The sequence below is a fragment of the Microcebus murinus genome, chromosome 20 (assembly GCF_040939455.1).
Source record: "Microcebus murinus isolate Inina chromosome 20, M.murinus_Inina_mat1.0, whole genome shotgun sequence".
Classification (NCBI taxonomy): Eukaryota; Metazoa; Chordata; class Mammalia; order Primates; family Cheirogaleidae; genus Microcebus; species Microcebus murinus.
In genome coordinates, this window is record NC_134123.1 from 25,180,687 (window position 1) to 25,186,657 (window position 5,971).

Below are 5,971 nucleotides of genomic sequence, written 5' to 3' on the forward strand. Positions count from 1 at the left end.
CGCCTAGCAAGCTCATCACCACGGCAACCCATCCATCCTGAACTGCTCCTCCTTTGGGCCTCTGGAAAGGAAGCTGACTGAGGCAATGCAAGCTTAAATGCTGGCTTGCCTCTCTTCTGAAAAAAGTTATCTCAAAATATTTCAGATAAATAATAAGATATAATGGAAGCTGGGAACAGTGGCTCACACCTATAATCTCACCACTTTGGGAGGCCAAGGCCAGAGGATCGTTTGAGGCTAGAAGTTTGAGACCAGCTTCGACATTTCGAGACCCTCATCTCTAAATAAATAAATACATTTTTAAAAACTGAAATTATAGGCCGGGTGTGATGGCTCACGCCTGTAATCCTAGCACTGTGGGAGGCCGAGATGGGAGGATCTCTCAAGCTCAGAAGTGTGAGACCAGCTTGAGCAAGAGCGAGACCTTGTCTCTGCTAAAAAATAGAAAGAAATTAGCTGGACAACTAAAAAAAAAAAAATATATATATATATATAATTAGCTGGGCATGGTGGTGCATACCTGTAGTCCCTGCTACTTGGGAGGCTGAGGCAGGAGGATCACTTGAGCCCAGGAGTTTGAGGTTGCTGTGAGCTAGGCTGACGTCATGGTACTCTAGCCCAGGCAACAGAGTGAGACTCTGTCTCAAAATAAAATAAAATAAAATAAAATAATTGAAATTATAGGATATAACGAATAATATAAGAAATGTCTGTGCCCCTACTTCCCAATTTAAGATATAAAACCACACCTATAATTAAGCTCCTTTTTAATCTTTTTCTGGTCATATGTCCTTCCTCATCCCTATACTTTACTTAGGTTCTGAACCAAAATGTATTATCTTTTACATGTTTAAAAATTTTTACTGAGGTGAGATTCACAGAACATAAAACCAACCATTTTAAAGTGTGTAAGTAATTCAGTAGCATTTAGTGCATTCACAACAGTGCAACCATCACCTCTGTATTTGCAGGTTGTTAAATTTATACAGCTGGAATTGTACAGTAGGCCTTTTGCAATTTGCTTTTTGCAATTGCATCAATGCTGCTTACATGGATACGCTGATGCACATGGCCACAGTTTGTTCATTTCACTGCTGAATTGTATGCCACTGTGTGACTTTTCACAATTGATCCATTCTCCTGGTGGGCACTGGGTTGTGAAGGCGTTTACAACATGCCACCCCAAAATACGCCACTCTGGTCTATTGACTCTGTTGAGTTAAAGGCACTTGAAATATAGCAGATGCAAGGATACTCTGACTTTCCTTTTTTCTTCTTAAAAGCAGATGAAATTAGCATGTGAAATGTGTCTTCCCTTTACCAAAAGGAAAGAGATGTTCTTATCACCAAGGACGGGAAGTCAAGCCTGAGAGAAATCTGTACAAACAAACTTTGTTAAACTAACTCTTATCTTTCAAGTCACTTTTCCACCCCACTTAAACTTCCAAGCCTCTTTGCCTTGTCACATTTTCACAATTTATTACTGTTTGCCTAACTCAGCATATAAGTGATTCTTTGGGTCCTGGTTCTTGCAAGGACTCCCACGTACATGTAAAAAATTAAAGCTTGTATGCTTTTCTCCTGTTCATCTGTCTTACGTGAAATTAATTTTAAGGCCCAGCTGGAGACCTGAAGTGGGGAGGAGATAAATTTTACCACCTCCTCTACAGTGGCTTTCAGGTCTCTATAATTCCCAATAGAGGTTGAGCATCCTAAATCTGAAAATCTCAAATCCAAAATGCTCCCAAATCCAAAACAATTTTGAGTGTTGACATAATGTTCAAAGGAAGTGCTCAATGGAGTATTCTGAATTTCAGATTTGGGATGCTATTCCAAAACCCCACAAAAATCCAAAATCTGAAACACTCTGGTCACAAGCAAGAATCTGATAAGGGATACTAAGCTCTAATCCTGCCTCCTGTCATGCTGGTGCTTCTCAGGGGTGTACCTGAGTCACAGACCAGGTCCAGCTCCAGATTTATTAGACATTGCCAAAGTGTTCTCTAAGGTGGTTCTGACTTATACATCCATAGTGTGGCTTTCTTGGGGAGCTAGGTGGACAACTTAATTATAGTAACTTAACACTTGGATAGTATATTCCATTTAATAAAATGTTGTTGGGTGGGCAGAGCAGGATTACTAACTATTCTCAGCAACCTTTTGAAGGTGAGGGATCTGAGACTCAGAGAAGCTGAGCTAGGAAAATCAGAGGCACGATGCCACCCACACTGCTGGACTTCTACATCCATTTCCTTGTTGAAGTCAACTTGCCTGTACAGCACAAAGATTGCATCTGGTAGTGTTTTTAGATCTAAGTCGCCTTAGGAGGGCACAAACAAAAGTAGTAAAAAGAGATTTAGCAGAAAAGGCGAGGTGGGAATCCTGGGCGCACCTGCGATCCTGCGGAAGGTGGGGCAGTGGGAACGGCACTCACTGTACCCAACTCTGAGCCTCCTACACACCAAGTGGCTGCAGTCATCTGGGCACTGAGTCCCTCCTCCTCTCACTCCCTAACCCCAGGCAGCCTTCCAAAGAGGAAAGGATAACACTCACTACGCTGCTCAGCACAGAACTGTGATCATGAGCGGAGCTTAAATGTGAGTGACACCTGCTACCAGGCCTGTCTGAACCAAGGCCGAAGGGCGTGTAGGGGACGGCTTCTCCGCAGCCCGTCTCCCCTGCCAGAGTGAGGTTCAGACGCTGCCCCAGTGTGGGCAGGATCGGGAGCTGAAGCCAGCGCGCCCACATCTTGGTGAGTTCTGATGAAAACCTTTGGCACTGGCGGCCCAGATGCCATCCTCTTCTACTGCAAGCACCTCCTCACGCTTTGATTCTTCCAGCCACATGCCCTCACGTCTTCCCTTCCCAACATGGCGCTGGGACCCAGAAGGCGAAGGGAGGCTGTTTAATCTTGTTCCCTCCCACATCCTGCTTCTAGTCATGCCCCATAGGTGTGACCACGGGCTGTTTTGCTGGATGACCTCAGGCAAGTTTCCTCTTCTGAAAGATGGGCAGAGGATCTAACTAGATAAATGTGGGGAAGCACCTGGCACATGGGACCATGTGATCATTTGTTGCTGCAGCGGAGAGCTTCTGATCCTTCCCCAGGAGCCCACCATTCTCAGACCAATTGCTGTTGTTCACTTCTAGTTTTGGTAACTGAAAAAAGTCATGAGTCCTACCCAACATACCTGAGCAATTCCAGTTCTGGGTAAGGAATGATACCAAAAAGCGGAAGACCACACTCTCAAAAACCTGTTCTCTGCCCTTTCCACCATGCCACACCAGACCACACAAACCACACCACGCCATGCTCATGACATCACATACATACTCCATCTTGTTATGCCCACCGGACCACCTCTGTTCTGCTGATGCCACAAGGCAGCACAGCACCTGGAGAGCCCACCACCTGGCCTTCCTAGACCCTGCCCAGGTGCCAGAAGCACCAACACTCCACTCTGTCCAGTTCTGCCCTTCTGCAGCGCCAGCCCCTTGGCTAATTTGCTAAACGGCACAGTTGTCATGAAGACAGGCACCGGGCTAAGCATCTGCCAGGGCTCTTAGTCCAGTTCCTCCTTACTGGCTTCAATAGGATATAGCTCATTCAAAATGTAGTTCTTAATGTGCCCCCTTTTGTCCCTAGAGACTTCACGCCGAGTTCCTAATTAGAGCACTGTGTTCTTCAGGAAATAGGTGAGCAGAGCTCATCAAGAGGCTTGTTTTATTCTTTGACCTCAACCTGTTTCAGGGGAGTTTTTTCAGTAATGAGAAGGGACCAGATGCCCTGGAAACCCAACAAGCCAAATTGGGACATGGAGAAGATGAAGGACTGACAGCAAGAGCCAGGCCAGGAAACTCAACTCCCAGGGAGTCCCTGGGTTCTGCAGGAGCAGCTAAGAAGGTGTCTTTGGACCATCCTTGTCAGCCACTCAGGCCCCTGCAAGGGACGAGCACTATACAGGCAGAGGACTGTCCAACGCCTCTTAGGTTGACTCATTCTTTCCACTTCCCATAAACATTTTCCTTCACAATTCCCAACTCCTGGTTAAGGGACATCATCTCCTTTGGGAGTTAGATTACCTTTCACTAAATGTGGATGTGACAAGCTAGATAAAATATTACTCACTTGTTCTTAAAAACTGTTGGTGAGATAGTGTCTGCATGGTTCAAATAAGACTCCAATGAGAGGTGACTCTTGATGCAAGATGAACACATTTTAATCAGCCCCAACAGCCCAGCTGGTCCTGGTGGCTCCCTGAGAAAGGCTAGGCATTTGCTGAGGTGGCTCAGGCCTTTGAGTGAGGTAGGAAGAGACTGGGACTGGCGGCGATGCTGGCTGAGAGGCAGGTCCCACTAAGGGCATCGGTGGGCTCAGGCAGGAGCACAGATGACCAAGAGGAAGGCCCAAGAGTGGCAGAGACCTGCCCCAGGTGCCCTTGCAGATGCTCACCTGCTCAGCCCTCTGCCTGTTCTGCAGCCATAGCACTAAGCCCATGTGGATGGCCAGAAAGGTCTGAGAAGACTCCCATCTCCTGGGACCTGGTTTGCACCTACAAGAAACAGCTACTCATTTTGAGAGACCACCTGCCAATGCCCATGGGCCCTGTCTTGCTGGCTGGTCCCTTTGTCCCATGAATTTGATCCACAACAGCAAGGAGTGAAAAGGGGTCAGACGAGATGCTTCAAAGTCTGGGAAGATGGGGTGACAGAATCTGCAAAGCTTGGCTTCCAAGTTGTTAAAAGAGGCACTAGATCTTAAGAGGTGGAGAGGACCTCCTTCCTAAACCAGGGTCCCCTCTACCATACTCTTGGCCACTGTCAGATTGGCAGGGTGAAGAAGTGGGGCTCTAGGAGGCTGCCTATCCTCTCCTAAAACAGCTTGAACACTTCAAAATCCTTTCTTATACAGAACTCAAATATGCCTGTGACAATTTTTCTTCTTTTTTGGAGACAGAATCTTGCTCTGTCACTGTAGACTGCAGTGGCATCATCATAGCTCACTGCAACCTCAAACTCCTACATGCTGGGACTACAGGTGTTCACCATCATGCCCAGCTAAAATTTTTTTTTTTTTCCAGACAGAGTCTTACTTTGTTGCCCAGGCTAGAGTGAGTGCCGTGGCGTCAGCCTAGCTCGCAGCAACCTCACACTCCTGGGTTCAAGCGATCCTGCTGCCTCAGCCTCCCGAGTAGCTGGGACTACAGGCATGCGCCACCATGCCCGGCTAATTTTTTCTATATATATTAGTTGGCCAATTAATTTCTTTCTATTTATAGTAGAGATGGGGTCTCGCTCTTGCTCAGGCTGGTTTCGAACTCCTGCTCTCCAGCGATCTGCCTGTCTCGGCCTCCCAGAGTGCTAGGATTACAGGAGTGAGCCACCGCGCCCGGCCAATTTTTCTATTTTCAGTAGACACGGTCTTGCTGTTGCTCAGGCTGGTGTCCAACTCTTGAGCTCAAGCAATCTTCCTGCCTCAGCTTCCCAGAGTGTTGTGACAATTTAAAAAACATCTTATGAAAAATTCAATTCTATATAAAAGGGAATGGCATAATAAATGTAATTTATTCCTCCCCTAGCTACAACAACAGGCCTATCTTGTTACATCTCTGACCCTACCCACTCCTCTGCGACAATTTTAAAGAACAAAATGAGAAAAGTCTGCTGGTTTATGACAAAGACTGAGTGTATCAGGTACCCTGGTTGGCTGACCTATTACCTACTCCTAATTTCCTCCTTCCCTGTCTTCCATGACAGATGTTGTAAATGTCAAACACTTACTTTTCCAGCCTTCCCTGCAGCTAGGGGTGGCCTGATGACACAGCTCTGGCCAGTAATGGGACATCAAGGAAAGTCTACTTTGAAGTTACTTTTTTTTTCAAGGTGCAACGTCATAACAAGGTTTGAGGGGGGCACATTTCACACAAGTGTGTGAACACATCATCTTCACGCTCATGAACTACAAAAGCAT

General features: G+C 46.4%; 1 pseudogene; it reads right to left on the reverse strand.

Moving 5' to 3' along the window:
• Positions 1-5,876: 5,876 nt before the first annotated feature.
• LOC142863022 (uncharacterized) lies at positions 5,877-5,971 on the reverse strand (annotated as a pseudogene).